General features: G+C 43.6%; 1 protein-coding gene across 2 annotated transcripts in view; it reads left to right on the forward strand.

Moving 5' to 3' along the window:
• The first annotated feature begins 714 nt into the window (after positions 1-714).
• Positions 715-18,049, forward strand: part of minar1 (membrane integral NOTCH2 associated receptor 1) — a 41,133-nt gene continuing 23,798 nt past the window's right edge. Inside the window, exon 1 of one of the 2 annotated variants that reach the window (XM_062963045.1) lies at positions 715-1,329. The gene's annotated coding sequence lies outside the window, so the exon portion shown is untranslated. The remainder of the gene's footprint in view (positions 1,330-18,049) is intronic. The other variant, XM_003225898.4, reaches the window with a different exon arrangement.

The following is an 18,049-nucleotide window of genomic DNA, read 5'->3' on the forward strand; positions in this document are numbered from 1 at the left end:
AATAATTATAACATATTGTATATACATATAATATTCATAATATTATATTGTAATACGATATACAGTAGAGTCTCACTTATCCAACGTTCTGGATTATCCAACACATTTTTGTAGTCAATCTTTTCAATACATCATGATATTTTGGTGCTAAATTCGTAAATACAGTAATTGCTACATAGCATTACTGCGTAGTGAACTACTTTTTCTGTCAAATTTGTTGTATAACATGAAGTTTTGGTGCTTAATTTGTAAAATCATAACCTAATTTAATGTTTAATAGGCTTTTCTTTAATCTCTCCTTATTATCCAACATATTCGCTTATCCAACGTTCTGCTGGCCTGTTTACGTTGGATAAGCGAGACTCTACTGTAATACTAATGATACAATATAATAATATTAATTATATATCATATTTTACATGTAATATTACTAATAATATTGCAATATGTTGATACAGTACAATATAGTAATTTGTTACCAGTATTGTACTATACTTATATAATATTGTATGTAAATTTAATTTGTAAGCCGCTCTGAGTCCTCTTCGGGGTGAGAAGGGTGGCATATAAATGTAGCAAATAAATAAATATTAAATAAATCTGTCGGGGGTGCTTTGAATGCGATTTCCTGCTTCTTAGCAGGGGGTTGGACTGGATGGCCCATGAGGTCTCTTCCAACTCTACTATTCTATGATTCTATGAAGGCTTGCTAAACAGGCTGCTTCTTTCCCTGAAGCATCCTCTCTGCCAAGTCCACTGCATTGTTGTTGCTAGCAGATCCTGGAGGCTTTGGCAAACCTTGTTTTTGTTTTCCCGACCCCGACATTGCGCCAAGAGGGTCCCAATTGGGAGTTGGGGAAGAGGAAGGTCTCCCTTGAACTCCGTGGGCGTTACTTTGGAGTCAAGGGGGCTGGAGCCAGGCGGGGCCTCTTTCTAGTTGGGGAGGGGGTGCTTTTGGTCCCTCCCCGGCTCCTGCGTTGCTCTGGCCGGTGGATGCATGGGTGAGGCGGCTCTGTTTTGCCCGGAGAGGAAGCAGCTTGGACTGGGCTCTGGAGGCTCCCAAACAAAGAGGGCCGGGCGGGGGGCAAGCGCCCAGAGCCCCACCAAGGACAGCTCCCAACCCCGGAGACCACCGCTTTGTTGTTCTTCTTTGCCCCGCGGTTGCATCTCCTCTTCATCGCAGAAGGGTCGCCATGGGGGGCCTGCTTGGGGGGCTCCTCTTCTGCCCCTTCCTCCTCCTCTTCATCTTCCTCCTCCCTGTCGCCAAGTCCCAGCAGAGGCAGAAGAAGAGCTGGAGGTGCAGGAATCCAGGAGCATCCAGATCCAGAGGCAAGTCGAAGGGCAGCAAAAGGAGATTGCTGGGCGCTGGGCTGACTTACTTAATTTCCTTCTCCCCTCCGAAGTATAATTATGGGAATGAATGGGTCGCTCAGCCCCACGGATCGGGGTGTGTGTATATGTGTGTGTGCGTGTTCCTACCGCGGGATTCTTTTTTTGGGAGAAATTAGCTCTTGTCCCTTTAACAGCTGGCCAGCTTGAGGAGCAAATGTCCCTTTGGGCACCTTTCTGTCTTGAAGGCCTGTTCTGAGGATGAAGTAGAGAGAAATATGTCAATGGGTCCCGAAGAAGGGAAGGAAGGATCTGGCCATAGCTTAACATGCCATGCCACCCCTTCCTTAGAGTCTGAAAGAGACTCTAAGGATCCTTCCAGGCAGCCCAATATCCCAGAATATTAAGGCAGAAAACCTCACAGTATCAGCTTCGTACTGGGTTATCTGAGTCCACAGTGTCATTAGTTCAAAGCAAATATTCTGGGATAAAAGGCTGTGTGGAAGGGCCCTAAGACAGAATAAAGTAGTGGAATATGTATTTTCACCTAACTCAAGTTAAATACAGTGGTTTGCACCTTTGTCCTTCAAGTAGAATATTCAGTTATTATTATGGCTCTTTGGATATTGGGAAGAGATACTCTGAGGATGCCTGCCATAGATGTGGGCGAAACGTCAGGAGAAAATGCTTCTGGAACATGGCCATACAGCTCGGGAAATTCACAGCAACCCAGACAGTAGGCAGTTAGGACTTGTAGGAGCTGCCCTCCAACTGACAAGAGTTCTTCTCTCACCCTGAAGGTATATAAACCTTCCTTGCTTAGTTTCTCCATACCTCACAACCTCTGAGGATGCCTGCCATAGATGTGGGAGAAACGTCAGGAGAGAATGCTTCTGGAACATGGCCAAACAGCCAGAAAAATCACAGCAACCCAGACCTCACAACCTCTGAGGATGCCTGCTATAGATGTGGGCAAAACGTCAGGAGAGAATGCTTCTAGAACATGGCCATACAGCCCGGAAAACTGACAGCAAATCATACCTCACAACCTTTAAGGATGCCTGCCATAGATGTGGGCGAAACGTCAGGAGATAATGCTTCTGGAACATGGCCATACAGCTCAGAAAACTGACAGCAAACCATACCTCACAACCTCTGAGGATGCCTGCTATAGATGTGGGTGAAAAGTCAGGAGAGAATGCTTCTGGACCATGGCCATACAGCCAGAAAAATCACAGCAACCCAGACCTCACAACCTCTGAGGATGCCTGCCATAGATGTGGGCGAAAAGTCAGGAGAGAATGCTTCTGGAACATGGCCATACAGCCCTGAAAACTGACAGCAAATCATACCTCACAACCTCTAAGGATGCCTGCTATAGATGTGGGTGAAAAGTCAGGAGAGAATGCTTCTGGAACATGGCCATATAGCTCGGAAAACTGACAGCAAATCATACCTCACAACCTCTAAGGATGCCTGCCATAGATGTGGGCATACCGTCAGGAGAGAATGCTTCTGGAACATGGCCATACAGCTCGGGAAATTCACAGCAACCCAGACAGTAGGCTGTTAGGACTTGTAGGAGCTGCCCTCCAACTGACAAGCGTTCTTCTCTCACCCTGAAGGTATATAAACCTTCCTTGCTTAGTTTCTCCATACCTCACAACCTCTGAGTATGCCTGCTATAGATGTGGGTGAAAAGTCAGGAGAGAATGCTTCTGGAACATGGCCATACAGCCCGGAAAACTGACAGCAAATCATACCTCACAAGCTCTTAAGGATGCCTGCTATAGATGTGGGTGAAAAGTCAGGAGAGAATGCTTCTGGAACATGGCCATACAGCCCGGAAAACTGCCAGCAACCCAGACCTCACAACCTCTAAGGATGCCTGCCATAGATGTGGGCGAAACGTCAGGAGAGGATGCTTCTGGAACATGGCCATACAGCCCGGAAAACTGACAGCAAATCATACCTCACAACCTCTGAGGATGCCTGCTATAGATGTGGGTGAAAAGTCAGGAGAGAATGCTTCTGGAACATGGCCATATAGCTCGGAAAACTGACAGCAAATCATACCTCACAAGCTCTTAAGGATGCCTGCTATAGATGTGGGTGAAAAGTCAGGAGAGAATGCTTCTGGAACATGGCCATACAACCAGAAAAATCACAGCAACCCAGACCTCACAACCACTGAGGATGGCTGCCATAGATGTGAGTGAAATGTCAGGAGAGAATACTTCTGGAACATGGCCATACAGCCCGAAAAACATACAACAACCCTGTGATCCCGGCCATGAAAGCCTTCGACAACACATGGATACTAGTTTCCTTTTCCTTACCCTTTCCCTTTCCATCCTTTCTAAGCCTCCAAGGAAAAGTCATTCAAAAAAGTGCTGCCAACAACTTCTGCAGGTTCTTTGCTGTCTTCCTGTATGTTTCTAGGTAAGGAAGTGTTGGTGAATGCAAGCAATCCATTCTCCTTGGGAGCTGTTGTGTAAGGGAGGGAGGAGGCTGCAGCTGTGTGTTCAACACTCCCTTGCCTTTACAGAAAAGTCAGCTTTGCATTGAGTTTACCTGTCAGAGGGAATGCACCCCACTTCTCCCCAGAGACAATGAAGTTCATCAGCCTATTGGTTTAGGTCAATGTTCGGAAAGATAAATGAGACACTATACAGAGCGTTTGATGTAAAATCCTGTAAAATCCCCTCCCCTATCATTGGAATGCAGTTTTGTAGTAAACTGTTTCTTGGAGCTCGTGAATAAACCTCCTGCAAATTACATTACAGTAGAGTCTCACTTAACCAACACTCGCTTATCCAACGTTCGGGATTATCCAACATTTTTGTAGTCAATCTTTTCAATACATTGTGATATTTTGGTGCTAAATTCATAAATACAGTAATTACTACATAGCATTACTGTGTATTGATTGTTGAAATTTGTTGTATAACATGTTTTGGTGCTTAATTTGTAAAATCATAACCTAATTTGATGTTAGAGCCCCGGTGGCAAAATGTGTTAAAGCACTGAGCTGCTGAACTTGCAGACCGAAAGGTCGCAGGTTCAAATCCCGGAAGTGGAGTGAGTGCCCACTGTTAGCTCCAGCTTCTGTCAACCTAGCAGTTCGAAAATATGCCAATGTGAGTAGAGCAATAGGTACCGCTCTGGCGGGAAGATAACGGCGCTCCATGCAGTCATGCCGGCCACATGACCTTGGACGTGTCTACGGACAACGCCGGCTCTTCAGCTTAGAAATGGAGATGAGCACCAACCCCCAGAGACAGACATGACTGGACTTAACGTCAGGGGAAACCTTTACCTTTACCTTAAGGCTTTTCCTTAATCCCTCCTTATTATCCAACATATTCGCTTATCCAACGTTCTGCCGGCCCGTTTATGTTGGATAAGTGAGACTCTACTGTATTTGGTTCCCAAGCTATGTGACATTGGGTTGCTGTGAGTTTTCCAGGCTGTATGACCATGTTCCAGAAGCATTCTCTCCTGATGTTTCACACATCTATGGCAGGCATCCTCAGAGGTTGTGAAGTCTGTAGGCAAGTGGGGTTTATATATCCATGGAATAATGTCCAGGGTGGGAGAAAGAACTCTTTGTTTGAAGCAAGAGTGAATGTTGCAATTGATTAGCACTGAACAGCCTTTCCGCTTCAAGGTCTGGCTGCTTACTGACTGAGGGAATCCTTTGTTGGAAGGTGTTAGCTGGCCCTGATTGATTCATGTCTGGGATTACTGTGTTTTCTTAGTGGCCATTGAAATCCACAAGCATGTGGACGATTTCAAAAGAAAGGAGGAAACCATGAAGAATGAACATATTTTAAAAACTCTAAAATCAGAACAGTAAATAAAGAGCAACACTAACAAAACAGAGTAATTCCAGGCATGAATCAATCAAGGCCAGCTAGCACCTCCCAACAAAGGATTCTCCCAGGCAGGAATCAGCCAGGCTTTGAATCTGCAAGGCTATTCGATGCTAATAAAGGTGATCAATTGCAACATTCATATTTGCCTCAGACAAACAAGAGTTCTTTCTCCCGCCCTGGACCTTCCACAGATATATAAACCTCACTAACCCAGCTTCCAATATACCTCACAACCTCTGAGGGTGCCTGCCATAGATGTGGGTGAAATCAGTTTGCATTGTCTTGCAAAAGTGGGATTTTGAGAGAGGAATGGTTCAGTATCTTTTCATTCCAGGCAACTTGGAGTCTCTTGTGTCTAATGTGTTGTCAAAAGCTTTGATGACCGGGGTCACTGGATTGCTGTGAGTTTTCCAGGCTATATGGCCATGTTCCAGAAGCATTCTCTCCTGACATTTCTCTTGTGTCTTGTCACATGCTGCAGATTACCTCTATTTTTTAAAATTAACTTTGATGTGTTTTAATTAATTTTTGGTGGCTAGGAAAATCACTGTGTGGTGGAAATGTGTCGGCTTCTCACCGTGATTGTAAAATAAGAGCCCTGTATCTCTTGAGTGTGTATTTATGTATGTGTGAGAGAGAAATGCGGCCATAAATCACACCATCTTTGGTGTTTTTATTATTGTCATTTGCAGCCTGACCTCCAACCCGCATATACACTTGTAGATCGCCAGCCTAATGCAGGGTTTTAGTTACATAACAAAAGAACAGCGGGGTAACTGAGGCAGGTTAATTGAAATTGCGTCTCCTACAACCATCATTTCTGAAACTTGAGCAGAGACTGGGTAAGGAAGTGTTGATGAATGCAAGTAATCCATTCTCCTTGGGAGCTGTTGTGTAAGGAAGGGAGGAGGCTGCAGCTGTGTGTTCAACACTCCCTTGCCTTTACAGAAAAGTCAGCTTTGCATTGAGTTTACCTGTCAGAGGCAATGCACCCCACTTCTCCCCAGCAACAAAGAAGTTCATCAACCTATTGGTTTAGGTCAGGGGTTCCCAAACTTTTTAAACAGGGAGCCAGTTCACGATCATTCGGACCGTTGGAGGGCCGGACTATAGTTGGCCACCGAGCAATAATAATAATAATAATAATAATAATAATAATAATAATAATAATAATAATAATAATAATAATAATAAGGGTTGTAAGAGAAGAAGAGACCCCTTGTGTCATTTAGCCCAACCCCCTTCTGCCCTTGTGCACCGAAAGCACAAGCAAAGCATCCCTGACAGATGGCCACCCAGCCTCAATGATAATAATAATAATAATAATAATAATAATAATAATAATAAATAGGGTTGGAAGAGACCACTTGGGCCATTTAGTCCAATCCCTTTCTGCCTTTGTGCACCGAAAGCACAAGCAAAGCATACCTGACAGATGGCCACCCAGCCTCAATGTTAATAATAATAATACAGTAGAGTCTCACTTATCCAAGCTAAACGGGCCGGCAGAAGCTTGGATAAGCGAATATCTTGGATAATAAGGAGGGATTAAGGAAAAGCCTATTAAACATCAAATTAGGTTATGATTTTACAAATTAAGCACCAAAACATCATGTTTGACAACAAATTTGACAGAAAAAGTAGTTCAATACGCAGTAATGTTATGTTGTAATTACTGTATTTACGAATTTAGCACCAAAATATAATGATATATTGAAAACATTGACTACAAAAATGGCTTGGATAACCCAGAAGCTTGGATAAGCGAGGCTTGGATAAGTGAGACTCTACTGTAATAATAATAATAATAATAATAATAATAATAATAATAATAATAATAATAATAATAAATAGGGTTGGAAGAGACCACTTGGGCCATTGAGTCCAATCCCTTTCTGCCTTTGTGCACCGAAAGCACAAGCAAAGCATCCCTGACAGATGGCCACCCAGCCTCAATGTTAATAATAATAATAATAATAATAATAATAATAATAATAATAATAATAATAATAAGGGTTGTAAGAGAAGAAGAGACCCCTTGGGTCATTTAGCCCAACCCCCTTCTACCCTTGTGCCGTGGGGGCTGGATAAATGGCTTCGATGGGCCGCATCCGGCCCCCGGGCCTTAGTTTGGGGACCCCTGGTTTAGGTCAATGTTCAAAAAGGTAAGTCAGCCACTATACAGAGCGTTTGATGTATAATCCCATCCCCTCCCATTTTAATGCATTTTTTTAGTAAATTGCTTCTTGGAGCTGGTGAATAAACCTCCTGCAAATTACATTTTTTTTCTTCCCAAACTATGTGATACTGGATTGCTCTGAGTTTTCCAGGCTCCAGAAGCATCTATGGCAGGCATCCTCAGAGGTTGTGAGGTCTGTTGGAAACTAGGCAATTGAGGTTTATAGATCTGTGGAATAATATCCAGGGTGGGAGAAAGAACTCTTGTCTGCCTGAGGCAAGCGTGAATGTTGCAATTGGCCACCTTGATTAGCAGTGAATGGACTTGCGGCTTCAAAGCCTGGCTGCTTTGTTCATGAAAATCAACAAAATCTGGTATTAAAAACTCTATAATCAGGTCAGTAAATAAAGAACAACAATTAGAAGACAGAGGAATTCCAGACAAGAAACAATCAGAGGCAGTTAGGTAAAGGTTTTCCCTGACATTAAGTCCAGTCATGTCCGATTCTGGAAGTTGGTGCTCATAATAATAATAATAATAATAATAATAATAATAATAATAATAATAATAATAATAATAATCTTTATTTATACCCCGCCACCATCTCCCCGTGGGGACTCGGGGCGGCTTACATGGGGCAGAGGCCCAAACAACATAAGGACAAAATATAAGCAACATAATACAATCACAATATAAAACAGATAAAACAGTAATGCAATATATCAATTAAAACAACAACACAGGATAAAACATTACATTAAAAATACATAAATAAGCCAAAGAGCCAGCATTGTCCGTAGATACCTCCAAGGTCATGGAACACAGTTACCTTCCCATCGGAGTGGTACCTATTGATCTACTCACATGAGCATGTTTTCGAACTGCTAGGTTGGCAGAAGCTAGGGCTAACAGTGGGTGCTCACTTCGCTACCCGGATTTGAACCTGCGACCTTTCAGTCCACAAGTTCAGCAGCTCAGCGCTTTAATACGTTGTGTCACCGGGGGCTGGAACAAAGTTAACAACTCACAACAATGGATTCCTCCAAGCAGGAAGCAGCCAGGCTTTGAAGCTGCAAGGCCATTCGTCCACATGCTTGTGGATTTCAATGGCCACTCAGAAAACAGAGTAATCCCAGACATGAATCAATCAGGGCCAGCTAACACCTTCCAACATAGGATTCCCTCAGTCAGTAAGCAGCCAGACCTTGAAGCGGAAAGGCTATTCAATGCTAATCAAGTTGGCCAACTGCTACATTCACACTTGCCTCAAACAGACAAGAGTTCTTTCTCCCACTCGGGAAATTCCACAGATATATAAACCTCACTTGCCTAGTTTCCAACAGACCTCACAGCCTCTGCGGATGCCTGCCATAGATGTGGGAGAAATGTCAGGAGAGAATGCTTCTGGAACATGGCCATACAGCCTGGAAAACTCACAACAACCCAGTGATTCTAGCCATGGAAGTCTTCAACAACACTATGTGATATTGTTTCAGTGTACCCTCACTCCCTATAGGCTTGAGAAGAGTGAATAAAAATCACATTAAGGAGGCAGCTTGCCAGCAAAGTATCTCATACGTGTCCCTGGGGTTAAGATCCAGAGAGATATTAAAAGCACAATCCTAGCATAGATGCTATTGTGCCACAGGCTGGTGGGGAGAAACACTCAGTTGGCTCCTTTTTTTTGTAGGCCTTTGTAAAGATATGGGTAAAGTGACACTAGTCTTGTTATTGTACAATGGATTCGACTTTGCAAAACCCATCTAAGCACATTTTCTCTTCCACCTGATCTCAACGCAAAAAGAACTTTACGTTGCCAACGGCTTTCATGGCTGGAATCACTGGATTGCTTGTGAATTTTCCAGGCTGTATGGCTATGTTCCAGAAGCATTCTCTCCTGACGTTTCGCCCACATCTATGGCAGGCATCCTCAGAGGTTGTGAGGATGTCTAACACAGATGTGGGTGAAAAGTCAGGAGCTTATGGAGCATGGCCATACAGCCTGGAATACTCACAGCAACCCAAAAGGAACTTTGACCAAAATATTATTTTCTGTGTTGTCAAAGGCTTTCATAGCCGGTATCACAGGGTTGTTGTATGTCTTTCGAGCTGTGTGGCCATTTTCCAGAAGTATTCTCTCCTGACGTTTCTCCCACATCTATGGCAGGCATCCTCAGAGGTTGTGAGGTATGGATAAACTAAGTAAGGAAAGGAAAAAATATATATCTTTGTAGAGTCCAGGGTGTGGCAAGAGTCCTTTGTCACTGGGAAGCCAGCATTAATGTTTCAGTTAATCACCCTAATTAGCATTGGAAAGGTTTTTGTCTCTTGCCTGGGGGCATCCTTTGTTCAGTCATTAGCCCTCAGAGTGTTGGTTCCCATCTACTGTTTTGATTTTAGAGTTTTTCAATACTGGTAGCCAGATTTTGTTAATTTTCATGGTTTCTTCCTTTCTGTTGAAGTTGTCCACATGCTTGTGGATTTCAATAGCTTCTCTGTGTAGTCTGACATGATATTATTTTCTCTCTGTCCCTACCAGAACTTCCCACCTCTGTTGAAGTAGTCTGGTGCATTAAGGAGATGTGTAGTTTTCCATGCAACATAGAAGTCTTTCTTGCCTCTGCTGTTGCAGAAACAAATCTGGGTCTGAACGCTCCCTCGTCTCCCCATCCTGTGTGTGCTTTTGTTTATCCCGATTACTTACAGTGGTTTTAATGCTGACTGATGTTTCCATGCAAGTAAGCTGCTTTAATCACATTTAAAAGACTAGCAAAGAGTCTTCTCGTGGCATTTTAAAAGGCTATGAGATTTATGGCAGTATACTCTTTTATGGACTGGAGCTCCTATTGTTAGGTGAGTGGAGCATCCTCCCTCTGTGGCCAATATAAAGGCATGGCTACAGATTGAGGAATGTAAACAATGGCCCAGAAGGAAAAGTGAGATGTGGATTGTGGTCATCGGAGTCTGCATTTCTCCCTGGAATCCTGCACATCACTGCTGGCATCAATGATCAAAGATCAATGATCAAAGATCAATGAATGTTAGGCTGAAATAAACAATGTTTAAGATCGGCTCTGTTGCAAGAAAAGCAACAGTCATAGTTTTCCAGCACAGCAGCAGCAACAACAAAAGCCTATGCAGTTCTGGGCTGCATGAACAGCAGTACAGAGTCCCCATCGAGGGAACTATTAGTGCCACTTTTATTCTGCATTGGTTTTATACTGGATTATAAAACAGTGTAGACTCATATAATTTGGTTCAAAGCAGACAATCTGGATTATCTGGTTCGACAATCTGGATTATATGGCATCATAGATCCAGCCAAAGAGTGTAGAAAGGTTGCTGTGAGTTGTCCAGGCTGTATGTTCCAGAAGCATTTTCTCCTGACGTTTCACCCACATCTATGGCAGGCATCGTTAGAAGTTGTGAGGTCCATTGGAAACTAGGCAAGTGGGGTATATGTATCTGTGGAATAATGCCCAGGATGGGAGAAAAAAAAACTCTTCTCTGCCTCAGGCAAATTGGTCACCTCGGTTAGCATTGAATGGCCTTGCAGCTTCAAACTCAGGCTGCTTCCTGACTGAAGGAATCCTTTGTTGGGAGGTGTTAGCTGACCCTGGTTGTTTCTTGTCTGGAATTCCTCTGATTTTTGAGTAAGGCAGGTAAAGGTAAAGGTTTTCCCCTGACGTTAAGTCTAGTCGTGTCCGACTCTGGGGGTTGGAGCTAATTTCCATTTCTAAGCCGAAGAGCCGGCGTTGTCTGTAGACACCTCCAAGGTCATGTAATCGGCATGAGTGCATACAGCACCGTTACCTTCCCGCAGGAGTGGTACCTATTTATCTACTCACATTGACATGTTTTTGAACTGCTAGGTTGGCCATTTTTTGAGTGTTGTTCTTTATTTACTGTCCTGATTTTAGAGTTTTTTTTAATACTGGCAGCCAGATTTTGTTCATTTTCATGATTTCCTCCCTTTTGTTGAAATTGTCCACATGCTTATGGATTTCAATGGCTTCTTTGTGTAGTCTGACATGGTCCAGTATTTCTACGTTCTCACATAACATTATGTGTCCAGGTTGGTTCATCAAGTGCCCATATTAGACTAACCGAAACATATCTGACGTTAGACATGGCAATACACCAAAACCAGCAGCTGTAGAACAGTTCACGCTTCCTGGTCACATGGTAAGTGAGTTACAGTCTGCAGTCCTTGTACAAGGAAATTACAAAGGAAGGCTCGAAAGAGAGACTGCTGGATTGAATTATATCCACAAATTCCAATCCATTAGCAGAGATATGGACAAAGACAATGATGTCATGGCTCACTAAACATATTAATACAAGAGTTCTGGCCATTGCAAAAGTAATATCTCAGAGACAGTTTTGAACCCTGGGAAACTGAGTTTTGATAAGATGCTTTACTTTTTTCACACATCAGCCCAAACTGACCAAATGGATCCGAAAAACCTGTGTCACCTTATGCAGCTCTTTGAAAATGTAGGGCAAGGGTCTCGATTTACATTTTTCTGGATTGTATCCCACTCCCACAACTGTTTCATTTAATATGCTTTATACCTGAAATACCTTTAATATTGCATCCCAAAAGGGAGTGTTTATACAAAAATAAAAACCAAATAGTCCTAAAAGCGCTGTCACTTTTTCCTTCCCCTTCCTTCCAAAAATGGCCAGAATCACTGGGTTGCTGTGAGTTTTCCGGGCTGTAAGGCCACGTCCCAGAAACATTCTCTCCTGACGTTTCGCCCACATCTATGTCAGGCATCCTCAGAAATTGTGAAGTCTGTTGGAAACTAGGCAGGTGGGGTTTATATATCTGTGGAATAATGTCCAGTGGGAGAAAGAACTCTTGTCTGTTTGAAGCAAGTGTGAATGTTGCAATTGGCCACTTTGATTAGCATTGAATGGCCTTGCAGCTTCAAAGCTTGCCTGCTTCCGGCCTGTGGGAATTCTTTGTTGGGAGGTATTAGCTGGCCCTGATTGTTTCCTGTTAGGATTTCCCCCGTTTGAGTGTTGCTCTTTATTGGCTATCCTGAGTCTAGAGTTTTTAAATACTGTTAGCCAGATTTTGTTCATTTTAATGGTTTCCTCCTTTCTTTCGAACTTGTCCAAATGCTTGTGGAGTTGTTGTATGTCTTTCGGGCTGTGTGGCCATGTTCCAGAAGTATTCTCTCCTGACGTTTCGCCCACATCTATGGCAGGCATCCTAAGAGGTTGTGAGGTATGGATAAAGTAAGGAAAAAGAAAAAAAGAAAAGAAAAAAAGTCTTATCCATACCTCACAACCTCTGAGGATGCCTGCCATAGATGTGGGCGAAACGTCAGGAGAGAATACTTCTGGAACATGGCCACACAGCCCGAAAGACATACAACAACCCTGTGATCCCGGCCATGAAAGCCTTCGACAATGCTTGTGGAGTTCAATGACTTTTTAAAAAAAAAATGGGGGGAAATCCAGACAGGAAACAATCAGAACCAGCTAACACCTCCCAACAAAGGATTCCCCCAGACAGGAAGTATCCAGGCTTTGAAGCTGCAAGGCTATTCGATGCTAATCAAGGTGGACAATTGCAACATTCACACTTGCCTCAAACAGACAAGAGTTCTTTCTCCCACTCTGGACATTATTCCACAGATATATAAACCCCACCTGCCTAGTTTCCAACAGACTTCACAATTTCTGAGGACGCCTGACATAGATGTGGGTGAAACGTCAGGAGAGAATGCTTCTGGAACACAGCCATACAACCCAGAAAACTCACAGCAATCTTTCTTTTCCTGGGTAACTCTGAACATCTTTTCCTGATGAAGAAGCCAGTGAAGCATTCAGCTATAAACCCGTAATTTTTAACTTCCAAGCAATCCCCAAATTCGCAGTCTGGATAAATGACGCCTATTTGTTCAAATTTTCTTAATCGGCATGGTACCAATTTGCAAGGAAGGGGATTTAGGTAGTGCTGTATGGCTCTCTTTTCCCTCTCTCTGTTTGGAAGACAAAAGCATCTCCTTGCCTGGGAGAGAATATTCTTGGGAAATCAGAATGATGAATGCAGCAGCCTGCTCTTCCAACAGTTGAAACGCTAACACGGGAGGTACGGGCTGTATTCGCCATGACGTGGTAGAGGTCATTAAAGGATCGATTTGTGGTGAAGCTGGAGCTCATCTAAAAGGCCCAAACGGTGAAACTCTGGCCAAATGGAAGGTGAGACTCTGTGTGTGTTTACACTGCAGTGTGATTGCTTTCTTCCAGTTGGGGAAAATTGAATCTGGGGAGGCAGATCTCCCTTCAAAGCGAAAGCATATCCTTTCATGTCAATGGAACGGCCATATAGGGAACTTCATTTGGAAGGTGTTGCCAAACACGTTCGGCAGTTTCCTTTGTCAGCGCCACTCTTTCAAAGGAAGACTGAGTTCAGGTAAAACTCTTCAACAGGCAAAATAACAAAATTATCAAACTGGAAGGGACTCTTTAGATCAGTGGTTCCCAACATTTTTTTGACCAGTGACCATAGAATCATAGAAACATAGAATCATAGAATAGTAGAGTTGGAAGAGACCTCATGGGCCATCCAGTCCAACCCCCTGCCAAGAAGCAGGAAATCGTATTCAAAGCACCCCCGACAGATGGCCATCCAGACTCTGCTTAAAAGCCTCCAAACAAGGAGCCTCCACCACGGCCCGGGGGAGAGAGTTCCACTGTCGAACAGCCCTCACAGTGAGGAAGTTCTTCCTGATGTTCAGGTGGAATCTCCTTTCCTGTAGTTTGAAGCCATTGTTCCGCGTCCTAGTCTGCAGGGCAGCAGAAAACAAGCTTGCTCCCTCCTCCCTATGGCTTCCCCTCATATATTTGTACATAGCTATCATGTCTCCTCTTAGCCTTCTCTTTTGCAGGCTAAACATGCCCAGCTCTTTAAGCCGCTCCTCATAGGGCTTGTTCTCCAGACCCTTGATCATTTTAGTCGCCCTCCTCTGGACGCTTTCCAGCTTGTCAACATCTCCCTTCAACTGCGGTGCCCAGAATTGGACACAGTGTGATTCCAGGTGTGGTCTGACCAAGGCAGAATAGAGGGGAGCAGGACTTCCCTGGATCTAGACGCTATTCCCCTATTGATGCAGGCCAGAATCCCGTTGGCTTTTTTAGCTGCCGCATCACATTGTTGGCTCATGTTTAACTTGTTGTCCACGAGGACTCCAAGGTCTTTTTCGCACACACTGCTGTCTAGCCAGGCATCGTCCCCCATTCTGTATCTTTGCATTCCATTTTTTTCTGCCAAAGTGAAGTATCTTGCATTTGTCCCTGTTGAACTTCATTTTGTGAGTTTCGGCCCATCTCTCTAGTCTGTCAAGATCGTTTTGAATTCTGCTCCTGTCTTCTGGAGTGTTGGCTATCCCTCCCAGTTTGGTGTCGTCTGCAAACTTGATGATCGTGCCTTCTAACCCTTCGTCTAAGTCGTTCATAAAGATGTTGAACAGAACTGGGCCCAGGATGGAGCCCTGCGGCACTCCACTTGTCACTTCTTTCCATGATGAAGACGACGCATTGGTGAGCACCCTTTGGGTTCGTTCGCTTAGCCAATTACAGATCCACCTAACCGTAGTTTTGTCTAGCCCACATTTTACAAGTTTGTTTGCCAGAAGGTCGTGGGGGACTTTGTCGAAGGCCTTACTGAAATCCAGGCACGCTACAGCCACAGCATTCCCTGTATCGACCCAACTCGTAACTCTATCGAAAAAAGAGATCAGATTAGTCTGGCATGACTTGTTTTTGGTAAATCCGTGTTGACTATTAGCAATGACCGCACTTGTTTCTAAGTGTTCGCAGACCACTTCCTTAATGATCTTTTCCAGAATCTTGCCTGGTATCGATGTGAGGCTGACCGGACGGTAATTGTTTGGGTCGTTCTTTTTTCCCTTCTTGAAGATAGGGACCACATTTGCCCTCCTCCAATCTGCTGGGACTTCTCCCATTCTCCAAGAACTCTCGAAGATGATTGCTAGTGGTTCTGAAATAACTTCCGCTAGTTCCTTCAATACTCTTGGATGTAGGTGATCTGGCCATGGGGACTTGAATTCGTTTAGAGAGGCCAGGTGTTCCTGGACAACTTGTTTCCCTATTTGGGGTTGGATTTCCCCCAATCCTTCTCCAACATTAGTACCAAAAGGGTTACAAATCAGTTTTTGGTCAACTTTAGATTTGTTTTCGTTATCTGGTGTGCTGATTCAGAAAACTGCACTGGATAGACCGCATCTCCACTAGTTTCTGATACAGAACATATGCCATCCAATAGTCGCCATCTGCTCTCCCACAGAAAACCATATTTAATAAGCCTTGGTATTATTAGAGGGTTTCACAAGACCAGTTGTTGTTGTTGTAATGGTGTAGTAACGGTTTAGTTCTTGGAAATCACCTGTGGTCCACGGACCACAGGTTGAGAACCACTGATTTAGATGAACCCCCTTGACTATGTTAAGTCTAGCTGTGTCTGACTCGGGGTTGGTGCTCACCTCAATTTCTAAGCCAAAGAGCCAGCGTTGTCCGTAGACATCTCCAAGGTCATGTGGCCAGCATGACTGCATAGAGCACCGTTACCTTCCCGCAGAAGCAGTACCTATCGGATGTATTCACATTTACATGTTTTCGAACTGCTAGGTTGGCAGAAGCTGGGGCTAACAGTGGGAGCTCACTTCCCTCCCCAGATTCGAACCACCAACTTCTCAGCCAGAAAGTTCAGCAGTTCAGTGTTTAATAATAATAATAATAATAATAATAATAATAATAATAATAATAATCTATTCCCATTTACATGTTTTCGAACTGCTAAGTTGGCAGAAGCTGGGGCTAACAGCGGGAACTCACTTCCCTCCCCAGATTCGAACCACCAACTTCTCGGTCAGCAAGTTCAGCAGTTCAGTGGATAATAATAATAATAATAACTTTATTTTTGTATGCTGCCTCCATCTCCCCAACGGGGACTCGGAGCGGCTCACATGGGGCCAAGCCCAGCATATCATATAACATCATAAAATAAATAGTTAAGACAAGCATTAATGTTAAAAACTAATTAAACAAGTCATAATTTAAGCAATACATAAGTAAAAGAAAAATATTAAAACAATCATTTGAGGCATTAAAAGTCTAGTATAGTTTAACCTGTTGTGCCACTGGAGGCTATAGATAGATAGATAGATAGATAGATAGATAGATAGATAGATAGATAGATAGATAGATACACACACACACAGAGGTAAAGGTTTCCTGTGATGTAGAAACTAGGTCTGTTGGAAACTAGGCAAGTGGGGTTTATGTATCTGTGGAATAATGTCCAGGGTGGGAGAAAAAAAAAAACCTCTTCTCTGCCTCAGGCAAATTGGTCACCTCGGTTAGCATTGAATGGCCTTGCAGCTTCAAACTCTGGCTGCTTCCTGACTGAGGGAATCCTTTGTTGGGAGGTGTTAGCTAACCCTGGTTGTTTCTTGTCTGGAATTCCTCTGATTTTTGAGTAAGGCAGGTAAAGGTCAAGGTTTTCCCCTGACGTTAAGTCTAGTCGTGTCCGACTCTGGGGGTTGGTGCTCATCTTCATTTCTAAGCCCAAGAGCCGGCGTTGTCCGTAGACACCTCCAAGGTCATGTGGCCAGCATGACTGCATGGAGCACCGTTATATATATAGCTGGAGTTACACTGAAAACCCATCTAGTTAATAACTTGGGAGCTGCCTGTGTTTGAAAACAGCAACCCACAAATCTAATAAACAAACAAAGAATACTCTTCATTTTTGGATCACATGTCCGGGCGCCCCATTCCGACCCCAACAGGCACGATTGCTGCCTGTAGATAGTGGATTGGGCTGAATGGAACCTGATCCAGCTCTCCACATGGATGCATTTGTCAATATCTCAGAAGTGCCAGTTACGCAAAGAGAGAGACCTGCACATTTCTCATTGGCAGATGGCTGCACAGTGTTAGCATTCAACAGAAGGGTGACATGAGACAAAATGATGATTTCAGAGCCTGCTCTATGTGCCCTTTAAGAGGTTGTTTTCCTCCTCTAAGCAATCAGAGAAATATTAACACCTTTGTTCAAAGCACATCTTTTGCGTCTGACGTCTATCAGCACTTCCAGACTGCCTTGGGAACTGGCTTTCTTCATCCGATCCCTTTATCACAGCAGGTAGCAGGTTCAATGCATGCAAAGTGTAATCATCAGGAAATGGGATGTGTTTACTATTCCCTCATTCTTCATAAATGTTTATCTAGAATCTATTTTCTTGCAGTTTGAGGAAAGTGTGAATGTTGCAATTAGCCAGCGTGATTAGCATTGAATAGCCTCGCAGCTTTAAGGCCTGGCTGCTTTCTGCCTGGGGGAAATCTTTTCTTGGCTGGCCCTGATTGTTTCCTGTCAGAACTCTTGTTTGATTGAGTAAATAAAGAACACCCAGAAGACAGGGAAATTTCAGACAAGAAACAATTAAGGCCAGTTAACACCTCCCAACAAAGGAGTCCCCCAGTCAGGAAGCAGCCAGGCTTTGAAACTGCAAGGCTATTCAGGGCTAATGAAGCTAGTTACAGTAGAGTCTCACTTATCCAACATAAACGGGCCAGCAGAACGCTGGATAAGTGAATATGTTGGATAATAAGGAGGGATTAAGGA

This window comes from Anolis carolinensis, unplaced genomic scaffold, assembly GCF_035594765.1.
Source record: "Anolis carolinensis isolate JA03-04 unplaced genomic scaffold, rAnoCar3.1.pri scaffold_11, whole genome shotgun sequence".
NCBI lineage: Eukaryota > Metazoa > Chordata > Lepidosauria > Squamata > Dactyloidae > Anolis > Anolis carolinensis.